The following is a 24,097-nucleotide window of genomic DNA, read 5'->3' on the forward strand; positions in this document are numbered from 1 at the left end:
GCCGAAACGCACAAACATTTCTGACAAAATTGAGACAACCACTTTCGCGTCAGTTTTGACACCAAGTGAATTTATACGACAATTACGTTCAAGATGCTTGGTTTTTCGTTCATGGATTGAACAGAGGCAACCACCGATGGTTGCTACTGCCCAATCCATGAAGTCCCCCCCACCACGGAAAGGTAACCAAGCTTCGGGGGGGATGGGTGTTTACCCTGACGCCAACGGAGAAACTCAATACAATATTTTTATTATAACTTTCCTTAATCTTGAAAAATGAATCAATCAGAGGGAAGAATAGCCCTAGCCATATGAAGATTGGCTAACCGAATCCTTGCATATTGTGTAGAAAGTGATTTCTTTGAGGGTTGCTTTATGGAAGGCACGGTAGCGTCGGAAGAGTTTCATTTTTCTTTGAAGACGAAGGAAATTATCCCCGTAAATTTATGTATTTTTTTTGGCGGGATAATGTTCCCATTTTTTTTCTTTCTTTGTTTTTCAACGTCCCTACGTAGATATTATGTGCCATCCACTACTGGGAGAAAGCCAGACTTCCGCCAGATTAACGTTATCCTTGGCGAGGCGAAACTAAAGTTGTCTTGGTGTTGGTTCCTCAGTGATAACCCAAACACAAACACAAACACGCCTCCAGTGTCCACTCTAGGGCCGTGTTCTCCTGCAGCACCAGCAGGAAGAAAGAACTCAGGTTCCTCACCAACTGAATCTTTTGGCACGGGGAGCGTGAGTCATCTCGACACGCCTTTTAACGCCCGTACGAGGTGCGGAGTGCAGTTGGTCTGTAACGTAGGACATGTCATGTGTTATTGGTCCCAGTCGGTCTAGAACGCTAGACCTGACATGTGTTGGGGGACCAAGTCGGTCTTGAATGGTGGGCCTGACAGGTCTTGAGACCTGCCATGTCTCCCTGAAGGTGGGCCTGACAAGTGGGGTGGGCTGCATTTCCTCATGGATGGTGGGTCTGGTAGGGCGTGTGGGCTGCAGTGCCACTTGAGTGGGCGAGGTCACTTGGTCAGCATCAGTGGGACGGTGAGGTTTCACTTTTGCACAGCGACCGTTGACAGAAAGTGGTGTCACGTCGGCAAGAAGTGCCTTCTTGTAGGAGGCATAGCAGGGGTACTGGATGACGGCAATCCCGCGGTGGTTCTCGTACGTGGATGCAGCCAGGATACTTCTCCGTGGTGGGGCTCGCTTCGTGGTTGGTGGATGTGGCCCTCCCCGTCACATGGTCACAGTGGTTGACCTATTTTACGTCAAAACATTACGAGGTCAACCTTCACCAAATCCATATGGCGTTCATACCAGCTTCACCCATATTCCATTTCCTCCAATTCCACTTCTGGGTATTCCACCTCCATATCCACACAGCCAAATTCCACTCCATCCATGACTTCCACGTCCGGGTATTCCACCAATTCCACTCCATCCATCTCTTCAACGTCTGGGTATACCACCTCCATATCCACACAGCCAAGTTCCACTCCATCCATCACTTCCACGTCTGGATATTCCACTTCCATGTCCACACAGCCATAGCCCATGTCAAATACATGGACATATTCAAATTCCATCTCCTGGACAAAGGAGGATCGTCCTACCTCCTTGGTGAACATTATTATATTGAAGTGTTCGAGGAAAGGTTGGGGGAGCTTGCAAGGCGAAGCAGAGATGTTCACTCGACAGAGGTCACAGCTCAAATGATGCTCTCGGCCCGGCTCCCGCCCTTATATAACCTGGGAACTGATCATATCCTAGCATAGCTTAATATAGAGAAGTCTAATATAGTGAAGTTAATACTTTAATACAGTTAAGTTTATTTCTCAATAGTTTGATACATGTGCCTGACAACAGTTCCTTCACCCGTACAATGTCCTGTCACAGAACAGAAGGATTGTCATTATAATTCGTTTTTATCAGCAGAAATTAGATTAAAGTGACTAAAGATAAGTGGTTTAATATGTTATGTGTGTTCTCTGTCATCATAAAGATGGCCATCTACCCTGATGTGTAAAGAAAACATCAATTTTGCCGAGGCTGTGGTGAAGATAAGAACACAATGTGGTCATACAATGGTGTAGTCAAGATGTGTTAGAACTATGTAGTGAAGAGGAGGATTTAGTGAAAATATATATGTTTCTTCACGCTGAGCCATTCCATATAGATGAATATATCTATAATCTAATTGCGGTAAATTACCATATGACTTTAACGGCACCAGCCAGCAGGAAAAATGTCGGATATAGGAGTGACTGAATATTTTGTCGGGTACATAAATAATTGAATATTTGGTACGATCGATCAAAATGCTTTTTATAGGCAAATAATTTCTGATTTTTCAAATGATTTCTTCCATCTGTTGGAACTGGTGTAAGTAATTAAAGATATGAAAACCGATGGAAAAGTTCAGTTTAACGCTTTTACGAATGTCTTGCTGCGTGTTTGGGAAGAGCAGTAAACTACAGGAATATATTGGTCTAATGTCCCCTGTTCGTCCAACAGCAGATATTGTATGGTCTGAGACATTATTTCTGGTGGAGGTGGATTCTCTCCGGCATTGCGTAAATCACTTCCACAAACTTGCGCCATTTTGCACAAATACAGATCCGATATGATGCATTTCCCAGCTCTGTTACGTTATGGACCCTAGTCATCCTAGCCTAACCTAGCCTAAATTAAAAGGTGTGGAATAATGTGCAACATTTCTCCTTCATTACAAGTGATAATAAACCTAGGCTATACAGCAACCAGGAACGTCCATATTTGTCTAACTTCTCACATGTCTGTGTCATCTGTCTGCAAACATGTCGACCATTACCATGAGGGCAATTGCGGCTTTTGATTTTGAATATCACACGTTTCCTCTCCGCCGTGAGATCTTCATACTTAAATAAAATGGTGGGCCGTAAGAAATATATGTCCATCGAAGGTCAACTATATGGCTCAGTTCCATCATCAATTTCTAAGAAAACTGAAAAGGTGAAGACCCAACGAGATTCGAACTCGGACTGCTGGATTTAGAGTCGAGAGTGCTAACCCTTACACCATGGGACCTGATAAGAAAAGATGTGATTTCATCTAAATGTTTTACATATAATCAACCAGAGGCCATTCCTCCCTCCCTGCCTGCAGGGTTCAAGGTTTTCTAGAAAGTTCTCGAAGATTCTGGGTAGGAACTGCCATTGAGAGGACGTAGTTATACGTATCATTAATGATATTGTTGTTGACTTTCTGATTTAGAAAGATAGATAGGTAGATAGATAGATAGATAGATAGATAGATAGATAGATAGGTAAAGAACAGATATTAGACAGATCGATAGATACGTAAGGCTGTATATGTCAATTTTCACAGAAATCATTGATATCTGAGTTATTCTGCAAGAAATACATGTACATGGATGTAGTGATAATATGGGTTAGGTATAAGACCAGTCGTGTTGAGATTGTAGTGAATGTGACCATTGACTTCAACCTTAATAGTGTAGTGAAGATAAAGTTGTAGTGAAGATAAATCTTGAAGTGACTCATAAGGTTGTTGTGAGTACAAGGATGCATCGTAAATGAGTACTTCCTACCTGAAAGTCAACAATTACAAAATTGATCAAGTATAACAACATCCTCGGACAACCAACTACAAACACCAACCATAGAGTGAACCTGACTGTCATCTAACGACGACCTCTCAAAGGTAATGATCTTACCAGAATCTTCGAGAACCTTCTAGAAAACCTTGAACCCTGCAGGCAGGGAGGGAGGAATGGCCTCTGGTTGATTATATGTAAAACATTTAGATGAAATCACATCTTTTCTTATCAGGTCCCATGGTGTAAGGGTTAGCACTCTGGACTTTGGATCCAGCAATCCGAGTTCGAATCTCGGTGGGACCTCATCTTTTCAGTTTTCTTCGATACTGATGATGGCCGCATTATTCTGTACGTTATATATACATTCATATATATACATAGATATGTATATATAAACATATATATGGAATAATATGGTTTTATCAATAGCCGGAGACCATTCCTCCCTCCTTGCCTGAAGAGTTCATAGTTTTCTGGAAGGTTCTAGAAGATTCTGGTGAGATAATTGCCATTGAGAGGACATTGTTATACTTCATATATCAATGATTTCATTATTGTTGACTTTCAGATAAAGATAGATAGATAGATACATAGTTAGATTGATAGATTGACAGAGCGATATTTAGATAAGTATATAGATAGATAAGTTTCATCAATACTGTATCTTACGCCATCTCCTGTTGCTGGACATATGTTCAACCAGCATTGGGAAAACCTCCAGTAGACCTTAATGTAAAGCAAGAAAATAACAAAACCTGCAATAAAAGAATACGATCAACTCCCCAGTGCAGAAATATTGTGACCAGAAAGTCTTCTAGCAAGATGTCAGACACTTCCACGGCAATCACGAACATAACATCAAATATCTGAAAGTCAACAATAACAAAACTAATGATCATAATCAAACTATAACAAGAAAAATGATAAACATATGGAAAATAGTGCTCTAGATTATGTTTCTAGAAAACAAACTTTAACGAAAACTGTGAAAAGAAATACCCATCTGGCTGATACGACACAGTAAAAGGACCATCCCACAACCAACTCTAAACTGAACCTGACTGTCCCCTAACAACGTCCTCTCAATGGTATTCATCTTACCAGAATCTCGTAGAACTTTCCAGAAAATCAAGAACTCTGCAGGCAAGGAGGGAGGAATGGCCTCTGGCTGCTGATGATAACCACATTATTCTATATATATACTTTTACCTACAACCGAAGGTTGACCGACCAGCCCAAGTGGCTACAGAGGTTGTATCCATGAAAGAAACGGACCCACCAGCAGACGAATTCGGTTGGCAGGTTGTATCGAAGAAGAGAAAAAAGAAGGTTGCCCAACCAACCCAACTAGAAGGGTGTAGCAAAGAAACGAAAGAAGGCTGCCCAACCAACCTGGGTGGTACTAAGGATGGCTGCTCCACAACCCCAGGTCGTTAGGCAGACTGTAGCCATGGAAGAAAGGAAGGCTGCTCGTCCACCAGCCCAGGTACCGAGTGAGCGTGTAGCTATGCTGGCTGACCCACCAGCCCGGGTAGATAGCTACGCCCAGATGGCTATGTCGGGTGCAGCAAAGAAGCAAACCCCACAACTACTCCACGAGGTTTGCAAGCCTGCACCCAAAAAGATGAAGACGAAGGTTGCCACACTACCCAATGCACCACCACATGTCTAGAAAGGGAAAAGGTGGACAGAATGGCTGGAGGTCCCACTCCAACAACAAAATCACCTTAGGAGCCAAGTTCCATCCATTATTGAATATATATATATATATATATATATATATATATATATATATATATATATATATATATATATATATATATATATATAGATAGATAGATAGATAGATAGATAGATGGATATATATTTAAACTACTTTGCAACTTACATAGGAATAGAATCATCAAGCTTCACTATATTAGCTTTACTATAATTAAATATAAACAAGGTCTAACCGAGGTTACTTGGTTGAGCAAGACGTGAGAATATCATCAATTGGCCCTCCAGCCCTGGGTTGAAATTCTCGTTCTGACGTATCTCGAGTTCAGTGCTGATACAGGACCATTGATAATAGGACTATCTTGTTAGTCTGTGTAACTTCGCCTGACCCAGTCCACGTCTTCAATGGCTTTCTGTTACTACAAACGGGATTACAAAGGAAAGGCTTCCTTTGTTAGTTTCATGAATACCTTCGTTCAAATGAAGGGAAAGACTATTACTATGAAGCGGTACCTTATCAGCAGGAAAGAGCTGCAGCAACGGTATGAAAGTTACTGCAAGATACATAACGAGCCCGTGGCTTCCAACGTAAACATCGGCCGCCATTTGGGTTCACTCGGCATCATGTGTGACACCAAGATTGGACCCGTTGGGAAACAGGAACGATACTATTCTGGTATCATGTGGCTCGATGGCGCAGGATCACCAACTGAAATGCAAAGAAAATGGAGAAAGCCGCCCAAACGTATCATGAAGGCCGTGCAAGAGAAGATCGAGAGGAATCGGTTGAGAGACGATATCGCTCACAGTATATTGAAATTTATACCCAAGACTTCCCCTGATCTCCAGACACAGCCAGTCACAGAGACCACCAGCCCCGCTCCCCAGACACAGCCAGTCACAGACACCACCAGCCCCGCTCCCCAGACACAGACAGTCACAGAGGCCACCAGTCCCGCTCTCCAGACACAGCCAGTCACAGAGACCACCAGCCCCGCTCCCCAGACACAGCCAGTCACAGAGACCACCAGCCCCGTCCCCCACATAGAGCCACAAGATCCTGATATTAAGGAAGCAAATGAATTTCTTGATGATTTTTTGCTTTCACTGGAGAAGAACTGATGAGTTCCTTATAGACAAGACAAAATGTTAAAAAAGGAATCTATATAAGTTCACTTATGGAGTGAGATCTTTGACGGAGCTGTGCTGCCTATAGCACAGCCTACCAAAGGGTGATCTTTGCTGTCGTGCAGTAACCTCATGAGGGCGGAGTCCGGCTACACTTTCTTTACCGAGGAAAAGATCTCTGCACTAATATTGAGTTTCTCCGTTGGCGTCAGGGTAAACACCCATCCCCCCCGAAGCTTGGTTACCTTTCCGTGGTGGGGGGGACTTCATGGATTGGGCAGTAGCAACCATCGTTGGTTGCTTCTGTTCAATCCATGAACGAAAAACCAAGCATCTTGAGCGTAATTGTCGTATAAATTCAGTTGGTGTCAAAACTGACGCGAAAGCGGTTGTCTCAATTTTGTCAGAAATGTTTGTGCGTTTCGGCCTGATGGCGGGAGTCGGTTTGACGCTGTGGTCATGAGGGAATACGAGGAAGATTGGCAACCGTCCCAGAAGTAGCTACAGTGAGGCCCAGCAGCTGTCCCTAATACTGTGGAAGGCACTCATGTAAGGTGTGCAGTGAGGCCCAGCAGTAACAAGGGAAACGGACAACCAAAACAGCAATCTTGATCATCAGGAGGCTATCCAATGCTCAGAGTAGATAAGGACGATTATTGTATGGCTTCGCTCAGAGGATGAAAATCTTATCCGTGAAAATCAACAAGTGAAATAACTAGTAGTCAGTGGTAGTGAAGTGGAATTACCGCATTTCTGTGGTCTTAATAGTAAAACGAAACTTTTCGTTTTCTCCATCAATCTAGAGGTGTTGTAGACCACCATCCTTAAGGTTGTAAGGTAATGGTAAGTACAAGGTTATGACCTCAGCAAATTTGTGATGGAAAGTGCAGGAAATGTGGTAATGTATATAATATGAATTATATAGTTGTATATAAATGTGTGATAAAATTTAGTCTTCTCTGTGCCCGTTCATTAATTCAAATACAGGTAAGTTTTCTCTCTAACGAGGTGGGATAAGCTACGTCCACTCGGCTTGTAAATGTGGTGACTTTCCCTTCATTACCACAATGGTGTGCTGAGCTGAAGATGTAGAATTCCGTAGACGAAACTAAGATAGGATATCAATCTACATCAAAAATTGAAAGCGCCGCTCTCTGTGTGTGTGTGTCTGTTTTTGTGCGTGTGTGTGTGTGTGTGTGTGTGTGTGTGTGTGTGTGTGTGTGTGTGTGTGTGTGTGTGTATACTACTTTAATCATTATCACGTGAGAGTTTTGAGGAAGGATTTGTACACTCGTGTTGCCCCGTCTCTTAACCTTGTAAGTGTAAAATATGTTTTCACTCCTATGTGCGCTCACACACACACACACACACACACACACACACACACACACACACACACACGCGCGCGCGCGCGCGCGCGCACACACATAACCTATGATATTATCTAGTATTCTCTTCAGAATGATATCTTACACCTTAATTATAAAAGCCAAAGAAAAATGTATAAAAACATATACATATATTTACACACGTGTAGATATATGTTATGTATTGAAATGTGGCGGAAAAATTCCTTATATATTAACAAACGTGATTGAGGATGTAAAGAATCTGGTACAAACATAATGGTTATTGTGATAAATGATTTATTTAATGATAAATATGTATGGTGTTGCATTATAATGGTTGTTCAGAACCAAGGTTCTTAAACCTGAATCAGTGAAATACTATAAGAAATAAAAGATCTGTTAAACATAAACATTTATAGTGATTAATCACACAATATATCTTACTGTGGGTATCTAAAACAAAATCCATTGCAAGGAGCTAGTTTAAGGCAGGAGAATCTAATTTTTTAATAAAATATTTACCTCTACATCTCTTTTCTTTCGTCACCATTTCTTATGTTTACTATCAAGAAATGTCTTTTATCTAACATAAAAATTCTGTATAGGTATTTGATTAATGTTCTCCAACAACGCGTTGTATAACTCTTCGTTAGTGAAGTTCATTTCGTGTAATGGATCATGCATTACAAAGTTGTGTCTATCCACACAAGTGTTACACGTCCCAGGTAAAGATATATTCTAGAGATAGTGTATATCTAACATATATATGTGTTTTATAAATATTTATAAAAAGTTTTCCTGAGGGACAATACCTAAGACTTTCGTATTAAAGTTGATCAGTTGTAAGTGATCAAGCATTACAAAGGTGTGTCCATTACCACAGGTGCTAGTGATCCCAGGTAAAGGTATTCTACCCTTCTAGTTATCTATGCTTCATCTCTGGCTTGATCCTTGCAAGTGATATATATGGTGTGTAATTCTCTATATTCTTATCATACAATCAATCAGTTGAGGTGCAGAATACGCTGTTCATCCTGGTCACTCCACTCTTTCACATGTTATTATTGAAAAGGTGTTACCGGACTCAACCCGTAAGTCGTTACACCAGGAATGACAAGTAACATTGGGGAAAGGCTGTATCATCGACCAGGGAAGGGAAGAAATAGCACAGTCTCGTCGAAAACCTTTTCGCTTCATAGATATGTGCCATCATCCCCTGCTCCTGTGTGGAGTGCAGCAGCCACGAAGGTGTAGGAGCGCCATCAAAGATGTGCTGGTGATGTGTGTACTGCTCACACCATCACCTGGGCTGAGCCTCAGGACCTGTTACCCTCCTCCTGAGAAGGACTATTTTTGTGTCCCTACTCATCACACTCCCGAGAACCCCTCAAAATACTCCTCCCGAATTCCTTTCCTACCCAAACCCTTCCCTCTACGTAGTCAGTAATCAAGACAGACATTCATAGCTTCATATGCAGCTACCTGCTGGACCTGGACGATCATTTTATGTTGAACTTATGGTTCACATTCTGGCTTCATGACCTTAGGCTGATAGCCCTTAAATCCAACAACATATATACATCCTGTTATACAACTGATGTTACTGTCTGACGTATGTATGGTGCGGCTTGATGACCTTACCTGCTGATGGCTAATATCGACTGTTATCATCTTGCAAATTGTGTTATTTGTTTGCTTTTCCGTACGGTACACATTCTGGTTAACGAACTTTACTTGTTGATAGCTGTAAATTCAGAGATGATAAAACATACGTATTACAGAGCCCGTAAGATAAGGGCCCGAGCCAGGCAAGGACCTGACGAATCTGTAAAAAAGAAATGACCTGTTAGGCAAGATCAGAGAAGGGGCCGTCCACACTCTAGATGTAGGACGTGAACCTAGAAAATCTAAAAACGACAACAAACAACAGGTAGGTGAAGACCTCACTAGTGTGACAACGACAGTAGATAACTGCTACGAGGAGACCTGCTGGTGACTCTAACAATAACATAACTGTACAGTAAACAGACTTCTAAGAACGGGCTGTCGTAAGACAAGGGCCCATGTCAGGCGGACACCTACCCAATCTAACAACAACAATCTATCTAACTATTTGTTGTCATATATGAATCCTGACTCCATAACTGTTGATTAGTAGATTGCTTCACGTGGCAGAGATGATCCAGTCATTACACACGACAAAGGTACACTACTGAGCTCCGCCTCGTTCAACTCTGGGCTAACTAGCGAGCTACAAGGAACAGCCTTCCTGACCACCATTACCACACCTTGCAACTGCTCACTTGAAATGCTTCTGACAATCAACTGCAACTGTTGATTGTTTACTGAGCTGTGTTGACGACCCGCCCCCACACCTCTTGTATACGTAAGGCTGGTGAACAGTATATGGTCTCCTCCCAACACAGGTCACGAACATTCTCCTATATTTCTTATTTTGTTTATTATAGAAGGAATACATATAGTAACGGGAGCCTAGCTATGATTGTTACGCCAGCACCATTAAGACTGTCTTTATAGATATACAAATACAAGCAGAAGACATGCAGAAGGATTGGCCATGTTGTGTGTGCAGCAGCCAGACACGTGAAGCCACACATCACACCACCGTCCGTGTATGACTGCTGGAGAACATAACCCCAGGTTGTATATACTGGACGAAATGATTGCACATCAAATTGGAAATGACAATAACACACTTATCCAAAAATATAAAGTGTATGTTAGTTCTGTATGTTAAGTAAGTACCTTATATTAATATTATGTCATACACAGTTATCATTTAATTGTATAATTAATAACAGTCACCTATTACGTAGCACTTAGACATATGGTGTGAAAATATAATACAATATCCATAAAAGGTTTTAGCAAAAATGTATAATTATGTTGATGCAATAAGGAAAATATGAATGATGACTAACCTTGGTAGCTTGAGTTCTACAGAAGTGCTTCATGTTGCTTTGTAGTAAACACAACATTCCTAAATTGTCTTGGCTCAGTCTCTCTCCGGCGTGACCTCATCTGCTGAGAACACCTGCCAACTGAGGCAGCAACTGACACACCTGGATATGGCAACTGATGCAGCAGCCGACACATCTGGATATGGCAACTGAGGCAGGAGCTGGAGACACCTGAGTATGGCAACTGAGGCTTGATAAAATGAATATTAGTCAGTGATTTTCCTAGGTGTAGGTCGAGTTTTCACTTCCTTTAACGATGATTAATAAAGGTTTAATTGTGTTTTGTCTTGAGGCTGACGAGTGTTGGCAAGATTTGACCAGAATGCAGCAGAGATAACACGTAGCTAGCGATCACTGCTGGAAAATCCAGAGTTATGAAGAACTAATGCGTGAGTTACGTCTTGTCATGTTATGTGAGAAGTGGAGAGAGAGAGAGAGAGAGAGAGAGAGAGAGAGAGAGAGAGAGAGAGAGAGAGAGAGAGAGAGAGAGAGAGAGAGAGAGAGAGAGAGAGAGAGAGAGAGAGAGACTGTGATTAATGAAGATGTATCAGGGGTCAGAAAAGACACAAAGGAAGATGGAATGGAAAGAGAAGGAAAGAAGAAGCTAAACAAATAACAGAAGATCCGTCATAATGTGTTTCCCACAAAGTACTTGGCTTCAGTGTTAGATTTCAGATGAAGATGCTGGAAGAATAGTCGTGTGTATTATCCTTAAGTTCTCTGTGACGTCCAGATATCATCCACTCACCCCACTTGTGCATATGTGAGGCAGTTCTTATAACAGCAGAGCAACAGTCACATCTGAACAATATGGTGGGAACATGGATTTTTCATGACCTACGCAAAATGAAATAATCAGAATTGATTGTAAATATGTGTGCAAAGATTAAAATCAATGATGATTTATACTGAGTACCTGACGTAGATGCCAGACTCCTGCTTGAACAAGTGACTTGCCATTATTTTCAGTTGTTCACTATAATAGCCAAGAACTACCGCTCACTCAACTTTCCTGCTAGCGAGCCGCTACTCTGCACACGTCTTCACCTCGCTACACCCAGCGAGTCGCTACTCTGCACAAATCTTCACCTCGCTACACCCAGCGAACCGCTACTCTGTACGCATCTTCACCTCGCTACACCCAGCGAGTCGCTACTCTGCACACGTCTTCACCTCGCTACATATTTCTACCGCACCCTCACTAAACTTAAATGTAACTTCACTGCACCCTCAAGAAACCTAAATTCATTTCACCGCTGACAAATACATCTTCACTACTCTCTTGACAAATGCATCTTGACTATACCTTAAACAAATGTATCTTAATTGCATTATGGACAAATGTAGTTATAATTACGTCCTAAGGAAATCTGAATTCAATTCATCCTCGAAACGCATCTTTACTACACCCACAACGAATCAATATGACAAAGAATGATACACTATACTTTCAGTAAACTTAAATTAATACATATCTTCACTACAATCTCGAAATACGTATCATCACTATAATCTCAATAAATCTAAATTCGCTTCACCCTCGACAAACGCTTCTTCATCAGACCCTCGACAAATACACCTTCACTACACTCCTCAGTGACCCTTCAACCATTTCGACCTCGACAAACGTATTTTCACTATACCTTCAAAAAATGAATCTTCACTACACTTATATACGTATCTTCACTAGAATCCCAATAAACCTAAATTTATATACGTATCTTCACTAGAATCCCAATAGACCTAAATTTATATACGTATCTTCGCTACAATCCCAATAGACCTAAATTTATATACGGATCTTCATTACAATCCCAATAAACCTAAATTTATATACGTATCTTCACTACAATCTCAATGAACCTAAATCTATATACGTATCTTCAGTATAATCTCAATAAACCTAAATTCGCTTCACCCTCGACAAACGCTTCTTCATCAGACCCTCGACAAATACACCTTCACTACACTCCTCAGTGACCCTTCAACCATTTCGACCTCGACAAACGTATTTTCACTATACCTTCAAAAAATGAATCTTCACTACACTTATATACGTATCTTCACTAGAATCCCAATAAACCTAAATCTATATACGTATCTTCACTAGAATCCCAATAGACCTGAATTTATATACGTATCTTCACTACAATCCCAGTAAACCTAAATTTATATACGTATCTTCACTACAATCCCAATAAACCTAAATTTATATGCGTACCTTCACTACAATCCCAATAAACCTAATTTTATATACGTATCTTCACTACAATCTCAATAAACTTGGATTTCCGAGGATATATATAGCACGCTCCTGGGCTCTAGGCTCATTCATCTCCAAGATGTGCTACAGGAAGGATCTCTCCCGATTGGATGTGGAACATCTTATTGCAACTGGGGAATTTCTTGGAGAAGGTGCTTTCGGAACGGCTTATCGTGTGAAATGGGACGGTGCTGACACCGTCCTTAAAGTCGGAAAGACTTTCAGTGTTGCACCTCCGGTGATGTATGAGCTGGAGGCCTACTTTCTGGAAAAAGTCAGTGGAGCCGGAGGAGCCCCTCGACTGCTGGCCACCTCTGACGATCCTCCAGCTCTTCTCACAACCTTCGTTGGTTCCGACACCCTCGGAGACCTGCTCCTGGATCGCGAGCTTCCCGACAAGTACCTAGGCCTCATCGGACTTCAGGTCTGCCTCTGTGTCAAAGAGCTACACGCCATTGGTGTCTACCACAATGACCTACACACGGGAAACATCGTGGTCACCATCCCACACGATCTCTCACTCCCGCCCGAGGTCAGCTTGATAGATTTTGGCCTTGCCTCATACCATCCATCTGCTCTTACTCAATTGCCGGCAGACGACAGGTACCACGTCTTGAAGACTACGAACAGTAGCGCCGTCACTCCCATAACACCAGACTTGGGTGACTTGGGGTACCTCCTTCACGACGACATACTCAGCGCAACGGAACAGGAGGCTCCAGAGTCTGTAATCAACGTAACTCGCCAGGCCGCTCTAGGCCATATTAAAGATATAGATGAGATCATTTCTGCATTGACGGAATTCGTCTCAAGCTGAACCACCTCCTCATGACCCAGTCACCACGCAGCCCAAAACATGTGACAAGCCCCATCTGAGGACAAATCTCACCAGGACAACAATAGAGACAATTGGGATAATCTCCAACGATGTGTTCCATGCACTGGAAGAAGGTAGTGTGAGGGGGATGATGAGGACCCGAAGTCGATCCCCTGACCTAGCCTCCAGGTGGCGGGTCTGGTGAACTCTTGAGGACACATTAACTCTCACAGGCTAACAGGGGTCTCACACACACACACTTGGATAGATTACATATTTACTTCCTAAGTATCAGAGGCAAAATATTATTACTGAAAGATATGCCTAAACATATATTGACGGAATTAGAATATTTTACAGCAGTCACGTGCATAGTGATGATGTAGGCAGGCGTGAGAATAATTCTGCTGGTAGAGTTTTATTTTATTTATCCCAAGTCCCTCTGGCCGAGGCGTGATGATAATCCCTCGTAAGACCATTTCTCACGAATCACTCTCACACTGATGACTGCAAGTGGATCCATGATTCGAAATGGAAAAATTACGTTCCAGACGGAGGCCTATATCAAGTTGTCTTCTCATTTCCTGGTACATAACTGCTGGCCTGGAAACACATAAGGAAACTCTCTGAAGTGTCAAGATGGATCGCCTCCTGACCCTACCTGGCGGGAGAGACCATCTTAGGTCAGGCGTGTGTGGGGCAGAAGTGACCTGTTTACTGGTTTTCCCTGAAATTCGTATTGTCTTCGTCTTATGTTTATTTCCAGTCACTTCAGTGGAAACGAATGTTATGTTCAGTAGCGTCATATTGAATGGTCGCTTCTTCAGTTCTACTTCCCAACCTCTGAGAAATAAAAAGACAATACAGAAAAATATCTGAAATATTGAAGTGGACTACCAGCAAAAGAAATCAGTTGCTGCTGTAACCAACAGTGCCACAATACCACTGTAACCAACAGTGCCACAATACCACTGTAACCAACAGTGCCACAATACCACTGTAACCAACAGTGCCACAATACCACTGTAACCAACAGTGCCACAACATCACTGTAACCAACAGTGCCACAACATCACTGTAACCAACAGTGCACAATACCACTGCAACCAACAGTGCCACAACATCACTGTAACCAACAGTGCTACAACATCACTGTAACCAACAGTGCCGCAATACCACTGTAACCAACAGTGCCACAACATCACCGTAACCAACAGTGCCACAACATCACTGTAACCAACAGTAGCACAATACCACTGTAGCCAACAGTGCCACAATACCACTGTAACCAACAGTGCCACAACATCACTGTAACCAACAGTGACACAATACCACTGTAACCAACAGTGCCAAAATACCGATGTAACCAATAGTGCCACAATACCACTGTAACCAACAGGGCTACAAAACCACTGTAACCAACAGTGCCACAATACCACTGTAACCAACAGTGCCACAACATCACTGTAACCAGCAGTGCCACAATACCATTGTAACCAACAGTGCCACAATATCACTGTAACCAACAGTGCTACAATACCACTCTAACCAACAGTGCCACAGTACCACTGTAACCAACAGTGCCACAACATAACTGTAACCAGCAGTGCCACAGCATCACTGTAACCAACAGTGTCACAATACCACTGTAACCAACAGTAGCACAATACCACTGTAACCAACAGTGCCACAATACCACTGTAACCAACAGTGTCACAATACCACTGTAACCAACAGTGCCACATCATCACTGTAACCAACAGTGCCACAATGCCACTGTAACCAACAGTGCCACAACATCACTATAACAAACAATGCCACAATAACACTGTAAACAACAGTGCCACAACACCACTGTAAACAACAGGCCATAATACTACTGTAACCGACAGTGCCACAATACCACTATAACAAACAGTGCCATATCACTATAATCAACAGTGACACAATACCACTCTAACCAGCAGTGCTCCAATACCACTTTAACCAACAGTACCACATTACCACTGTAACCAACAGTGCCACAACATCACTGTAACCAAAAGTGCCACAACATCATTGTAACCAACAGTGCCACAATACCAATGTAACCAACAATGCCACAATACCACTGTAACCAACAGTGCCACAATACCACTGTAACCAAGAGTGCCACAATACCACTGTAACCAACAGTGCCACAACATCACTGTAACCAACAGTGCCACAACATCACTGTAACCAACAGTGCCACAACATCACTGTAACCAACAGTGCCGCAATACCACTGTAACCAACAGTGCCACAACATCACTGTAACTAACAGTGCCACAATACCACTGTAACCAACAGTGTCACAATGCCACTGTAACCAACAGTCCCACAACATCACTGTAGCCAACAGTGCCACAACATGCTACTGTAACCAACAGTGCCACAACATCACTGTAAGCAACAGTGCCACAACATCCACTGTAACCAACAGGCCACAACATCACTGTAACCAACAGTGCCACAATACCACTGAAACCAACAGTGCCACAACATCACTGTAACCAACAGTGCCACAATACCACTATAACAACAGTGCCACAACATCACTGTAATCAACAGTGCCACAATACCACTGTAACCAACAGTGCCACAACATCACTGTAACTAACAGTGCCACAATACCACTGTAACCAACAGTGTCACAATGCCACTGTAACCAACAGTCCCACAACATCACTGTAGCCAACAGTGCCACATTGCTACTGTAACCAACAGTGCCACAACATCACTGTAAGCAACAGTTCCACAACATCACTTTAACCATAACAGGCCATAATACTACTGTAACCAACAGTGCCACAATACCACTGAAACCAACAGTGCCACAACATCACTGTAACCAACAGTGCCACAATACCACTATAATAAACAGTGCCACAACATCACTATAATCAACAGTGCCACAATACCACTTTAACCAACAGTGCCTCAATACCACTCTAACTAACAGTGCCACAATACCACTGTAACCAACAGTGCCACAACATCACTGTAACCAACAGTACCACAACATCACTTTAGCCAACAGTGCTATAATACCACTGTAAGCAACAATGCCACAATACCACTGTAACCAACAGTGCCACAACATCACTGTGACCAACAGTGCCACAATACCACTGTAACCAACAGTGCCACAATACCACTGTAACCAACAGTGCCACAATACCACTGTAACCAACAGTGCCACAATACCACTGTAACCAAGAGTGCCACAACATCACTGTAACCAACAGTGCCACAATACCACTGTAAACAACAGTGCCACAACATCACTGTAACCAACAGTGCCACACATCACTGTAACCGCGCCATAACTTCACTGTAACCAACAATGCCACAATACCACTGTAACCAACAGTGCCACAACATCACTGTGACCAACAGTGCCACAATACCACTGTAACCAACAGTGCCACAACATCACTGTAACCAACAGTGCCACAACATCACTGTAACCGCGCCATAACATCACTGTAACCAACACTGCCACAATACCACTGTAACCAACAGTGCCACAACATCACTATAACCAACAGCGCCACAAGATCACTGTAACCAACAGTGCCACAATACCCATGTAAACAACAGTGCTATAAAACTACTGTAGCCAACAGTGCCACAATATCACTGTAACCAACAGTGCCACGATACCACTCTAGCAAACAGTGCCACAACATCACTGTAACCAACAGTCCCACAATACCACTATAGCCAACAGTGCCACAACATCACTATAACCAACAGTGCCACAATACCACTGTAACGAACAGTGCCACAACATCACTGTAACCAACAGTGCCACAATACCACTCTAACCAACAGTGCCACAATACCACTCTAATCAACAGTGCTACAACATCACTGTAACCAACAGTGCCACAACATCACTGTAACCAACAGTGCCGCAACATCACTGTAACCAACAGTGCCACAATTCCACTGTATCCAACAGTGCCACAATACCGAGAGTCAGGCAGGACAGGAGAGAGAGGCTTGGGACGAGAGTCAGGCAGGACAGGAGAGAGAGGCTTGGGACGAGAGTCAGGCAGGACAGGAGAGAGAGGCTTGGGACGAGAGTCAGGCAGGACAGGAGAGAGAGGCTTGGGACGAGAGTCAGGCAGGACAGGAGAGAGAGGCTTGGGACGAGAGTCAGGCAGGACAGGAGAGAGAGGCTTGGGACGAGAGTCAGGCCTCTGTTATGGCTTCAGCTTCTGTTGAATTCTTTATAAAATTAAGACCACGACATATGTAGACAGAATTGGCCAAACTTCACCTCAATCTGCTACCGTCCACCAGACTGGGCCAAGAAATACGTATAAATGAGATTGTATCATCCCAAACTCGTTTTAATGGTTAATGATAATCCCGGGTTATATATATGATTCGACTATTATTAACATAAGTGTAAACATGGCAGATGATATTCAGTGTACAAAATAACTGCTCTGGTTCTGTGTCGTGGCTTCACCAACTACCGAGTTCGCCCTAACATAAGCAATATATATTTTGACGTCCCTTTATCCCAATATCATTTCTTACGTTTATTTCCAGCAAAAATGTTTTGTATCTAATATTGAAATATGGTGTAAGTATTTGTTGATGGTTCTTCAGCAAGACGTTGTATAAATCTTTGTTATTAAAGTTCATTTCATACAATAGATCATGTTTTACATAACTGTGTCTCTCCATACAGGTGGTACACTTCTCGGATAAAGATATATTTTTAAGAAATACGTTCTATCTAACATAGATATTATGTCTTCTATAAATATCTTTAAAAGTTCTCGTGTGGGACGATGTTTTAGAGTTTTGTATTAAAGTTTATCACTTGTAACTGATCAAGTATTACAAAGTTGTGTTCCTTCTTTTCTTCAACAGTATTGTCCACATTATCTGCCAAGTAGAGTGGTTGAGAGCAGTATTGTAGAGACGTAGTGTCACAGTTGGTTTGATCAAGTCCAGGACTTGGCGCCTCCATAATGACAACTTGTTGGTTATTTCCTTGTAATTATCTGTATGTCTTGTAACGTTGACCACCACACTAATGTGTCACTTACTGATGTCTTCATAAACAGCCTGGGAAGGACCCAGTCATCTGCTGATGTTGGAATTCCTTTGTATTTCCACAGGAGGCGATACTGATCCTAAGTCAAGGTATTTCACAATCTAGCATTCCTTATGCCTTCTAGTTACTTATGTTTGGTATCTGATTCCATCCCAACACTCGATATTTATGGTGTGGAATTCTGTTTATCCTGATCACATCAATATAATCAATGGAAGTGCAGAGCATTTTTCAACATAGTTACTCCACTCTGTCACATAATGCCATACAAAATGTGTTACCGGACTCCACCCGTAAGTGGTTACACCGGGAATGACAAGTCATCTTCGGCGAGGCGGTATCGTTGGTAAGGAAGGAAAGACATGGTACAGTCCAGTCAATAATCTTGCTGCAGAGATGTGTACCATACCCTGCTCCTGCATGGAGTGCAGCCAGGAAGGTGTAGGAGGCACATGGATGTTGTCCTGGGGTTGTGTAGTTATGATGATATTGTTCAAACCACCAACAACCATTTCTCAAGGTTTCGTGACCTAATGGTGGTCAGTGGAAGTGTAAATGTCTTCGTTATATGTACAATGGATCACGGTACACAGGGGGTCCCAGGCTGGCCTACACACAACTGCTCATGTTGTGGTGTGTGTGTGTGTGTGTGTGTTGGCCAGACGGGCAGCCAGCCGGACCTTAACGTAATATGGAGGAGAGGATGGAGGAGGAGGTGGTCCACTAGGAGGATAAACCTGCTGAGTTCTGGCAACGTGTCGTCTATGGTGACGAAAACACCTTCACCTCAGATGGTCATCCACAAACATAACATTATGTTGGCCCTAACACCAGGCTACTCTCTCTCTCTCTCTCTCTCTCTCTCTCTCTCTCTCTCTCTCTCTCTCTCTCTCTCTCTCTCTCTCTCTCTCTCTCGTGCCTGCCTATTCCTAACAATAGATGCCTCAGCTTCATCCATATCCATAGATTGGTGTTGTCTGTACGTTGGAGAATGCCTCACTACTGCAACGTAACTGAACGTCAAACAAATTGAAGGAAATACGTAACTATCTGCAGCCTTGTTATCCCACAACATAGTAACTACCTGCAGCCTTGTTATCCCACAACATAGTAACTACCTGCAGCCTTGTTATCCCACAACATAGTAACTACCTGCAGCCTTGTTATCCCACAACATAGTAACTACCTGCAGCCTTGTTATCCCACAACATAGTAACTACCTGCAGCCTTGTTATCCCACAACATAGTAACTACCTGCAGCCTTGTTATCCCACAACATAGTAACTACCTGCAGCCTTGTTATCCCACAACATAGTAACTACCTGCAGCCTTGTTATCCCACAACATAGTAACTACCTGCAGCCTTGTTAGGTTTCTACTGTATATATGTCACACAGTCGTAACTAGTTTAACATATTGACATGATTCACCAACACCTACACAAACATTAATGATCAATAAAACCTCCATCATGATGTGGTATGTTTGACATACACACTTCACTATCACTTATACCGTCACAGTGGACGAGTCTGAAGGATTAATTATCGTGCCCTGGCAACCTACCGGACGCACTGGCAGGTTGCCAGGGCACGATAATTAAACCTTCAGACTCGTCCAGCACCGCGACTATAGATGGGTTAATGATGTGTGGCGACTGTATGATGGGCTTTATGTTTCACACACGAGGCACAACATGTGGTGGTCAGCCACGAGCAGGAGTGGATGTGTCACTGCTGGATGATTGTTGGCCTGGATGATGATGGTCAGCCACGAGCAGGAGTGGATGTGTCACTGCTGGATGATTGTTGGCCTGGATGATGAAGGTCAACAACGAGCAGGAGTGGATGTGTCACTGCTGGATGATTGTTGGCCTGGATGATGAAGGTCAACAACGAGCAGGAGTGGATGTGTCACTGCTGGATGATTGTTGGCCTGGATGATGAAGGTCAACCACGAGCAGGAGTGGATGTGTCACTGCTGGATGATTGTTGGCCTGGATGATGAAGGTCACCCACGAGCAGGAGTGGATGTGTCACTGCTGGATGATTGTTGGCCTGGATGATGAAGGTCAACCACGAGCAGGAGTGGATGTGTCACTGCTGGATGATTGTTGGCCTGGATGATGAAGGTCACCCACGAGCAGGAGTGGATGTGTCACTGCTGGATGATTGTTGGCCTGGATGATGAAGGTCAACAACGAGCAGGAGTGGATGTGTCACTGCTGGATGATTGTTGGCCTGGATGATGAAGGTCAACCACGAGCACGAGTGGATGTGTCACTGCTGGATGATTGTTGGCCTGGATGATGAAGGTCAACCACGAGCAGGAGTGGATGTGTCACTGCTGGATGATTGTTGGCCTGGATGATGAAGGTCAGCCACGAGCACGAGTGGATGTGTCACTGCTGGATGATTGTTGGCCTGGATGATGAAGGTCAACCACGAGCAGGAGTGGATGTGTCACTGCTGGATGATTGTTGGCCTGGATGATGATGGTCACCCACGAGCAGGAGTGGATGTGTCACTGCTGGATGATTGTTGGCCTGGATGATGAAGGTCAACCACGAGCAGGAGTGGATGTGTCACTGCTGGATGATTGTTGGCCTGGATGATGAAGGTCAACCACGAGCAGGAGTGGATATGTCACTGCTGGATGATTGTTGGCCTGGATGATGATGGTCAGCCACGAGCAGGAGTGGATGTGTCACTGCTGGATGATTGTTGGCCTGGATGATGAAGGTCAACCACGAGCAGGAGTGGATGTGTCACTGCTGGATGATTGTTGGCCTGGATGATGAAGGTCAAACACGAGCAGGAGTGGATGTGTCACTGCTGGATGATTGTTGGCCTGGATGATGAAGGTCAACCACGAGCAGGAGTGGATGTGTCACTGCAGGATGATTGTTGGCCTGGATGATGAAGGTCAACAACGAGCAGGAGTGGATGTGTCACTGCTGGATGATTGTTGGTCTGGATGATGAAGGTCAAACACGAGCAGGAGTGGATGTGTCACTGCTGGAGATGATGGTCAGCCACCAGCAGGAGTGGATGTGTCACTGCTGGATGATTGTTGGCCTGGATGATGAAGGTCAGCCACTAGCAGGAGTGGATGTGTCACTGCTGGATGATTGTTGGCCTGGATGATGAAGGTCAGTGGTGTCGGATGATGGTTTACCACAGTCATATATGTTTCGATCCTGAATACTGAAAACAAAGGCTCCGCCGGGAATCGAACCCGGATTTGCTGTTTACTAGACAGATGTGCTAACCACTACACCACGGAGCCACTTGTCAGTGGCGGAAAAATTTCTTATTTATGAGCAAACATAATTGAGGACTTAAAGAATCTGGTACAAACATAATGGTTATTGTGCTAAATGATTTGTTTATGATAAATATGTATTGTGTTGCATTATAATGGTTGTTCAGAACCAAGATCCTTAAACCTAAATCCTAAAAGATTAAAGAATAAAAAAGTTGTGAAAAACATAAACATATATATAAACAAACCACAGAATATATTTTCCTTGGGATATCTAAAAGAAAATGCAATACAAGGAGCTAGTTTAAGGCAGGAGTATTTGATCTTTTAACAAAACATTTACATCTACGTCTCTTATCTTTCGTCATCATTTCTTATGTTTACTATCAAGAATGTCTTTTATCTAACATAAAAATTCTGTATAGGTATTTGATTAATGTTCTCCAACGACGCGTTGTATAACTCTTCGTTAGTGAAGTTCATTTCGTGTAATGGATCATGCATTACAAAGTTGTGTCTATCCACACAAGTGTTACACGTCCCAGGTAAAGATATATTCTAGAGATAGTGTATATCTAACATATATATGTGTTTTATAAATATTTATAAAAAGTTTTCCTGAGGGACAATACCTAAGACTTTCGTATTAAAGTTGATCAGTTGTAAGTGATCAAGCATTACAAAGGTGTGTCCATTGCCACAGGTGCTACTGATCCTGGGTAAAGGTATTTCACCATCTTTGTATCTTTAACCTTTCTAGTTATAGATGTTTCATCCCTGATTCCATCCTCACAATGGATGTATGTGGTTTGTGTTGTCTTAACATATCATTAGTCAGTTGAAGTGGAGAACATGCTCCACAGCCTAGCCACTCTACTCTGTCTTCCACATGCTATTCAAGAGGTGTTACCGGATTCCGCCTATAAGTGTTTACACCGGGGGTAACAAGTCACCTCCGGACGACTTCTTCTTTTTACTTTTGATGATTTGAAAAATTTATGAATCATATTTGGTTTTATGATGTCAATAAGATTGTTGGAAATTGTATATAATAATCTTTATCTGTCATTTGATGAACTTTAATTCATCAAAGATAAAGTTTATGAATATTGATTGTTTATCTCTCGTTGTTACTGATGTAAGTTTTTTTATCTAACGAAATACTTTCATTTGACTAATAAAGAATATTCTTAAGGAAAATGTAAATAATCTTTCATTAGTTCTCATCACACAAAATAAAAGTCTGTTTTTTCAAAGTTTTCTCAGTGGATGATGGTAACATTTTGAAGAATAGAAACTCATAACAGAATCCTTGAACCTTGTGTTAATAATAATTTCATTACTTTTCTCTAAAATATGCCTTTTTTTCAATGTGTAAAACCCGGATAAAGAGCCTGCAACATAAATAATGACACAATTATCTTTATTTTATTGAAGATATTACTGATTTCTACACGTAAAACATTAATCTGCAAAATAGAAATCTTTATGTTAGATATGTTAATCTTAACGATATAACGTTATATATATTTCTGTACCCTGTGCTCCAGAGAGAGAGAGAGAGAGAGAGAGAGAGAGAGAGAGAGAGAGAGAGAGAGAGAGAGAGAGAGTATATGTTAACCGTCACACTCCAGTATTTCTAGAAGCGTCAGTCAGAAGTAAACGTATTTTCGTCACACAAGACAACGTGATCCCAGAACCCAGTATCTTTATTACAATATTCAGGTTCATATTCCCTTCTCTTCTCCATGTTTAAGTCACTCAGAAGCTGGTGTATTTGTGCGTGTGTGTGTGTGTGTGTGTGTGTGTGTGTGTGGGGCTGTGTCAGTTCTTGGAGTGAAGTCTGTTTTCGGACAATGGGAGTGAGGGACGCA

The 24,097-nt window shown here is 42.5% G+C and overlaps 2 non-coding genes across 2 annotated transcripts; one reads left to right on the top strand and one right to left on the bottom strand.

Annotated features, from left to right (window-relative positions):
• Positions 1-3,832: 3,832 nt before the first annotated feature.
• TRNAQ-UUG (transfer RNA glutamine (anticodon UUG)) lies at positions 3,833-3,904 on the top strand. The gene has a single exon. It is a non-coding gene; the product is annotated as a tRNA-Gln (tRNA).
• Positions 3,905-22,175: 18,271 nt separating this feature from the next.
• On the bottom strand, positions 22,176-22,247 carry TRNAT-AGU (transfer RNA threonine (anticodon AGU)). The gene has a single exon. It is a non-coding gene; the product is annotated as a tRNA-Thr (tRNA).
• Between the last annotated feature and the right edge of the window lie 1,850 nt (positions 22,248-24,097).

This window comes from Panulirus ornatus, chromosome 5 (genome assembly GCF_036320965.1).
Source record: "Panulirus ornatus isolate Po-2019 chromosome 5, ASM3632096v1, whole genome shotgun sequence".
Lineage (NCBI taxonomy): Eukaryota > Metazoa > Arthropoda > Malacostraca > Decapoda > Palinuridae > Panulirus > Panulirus ornatus.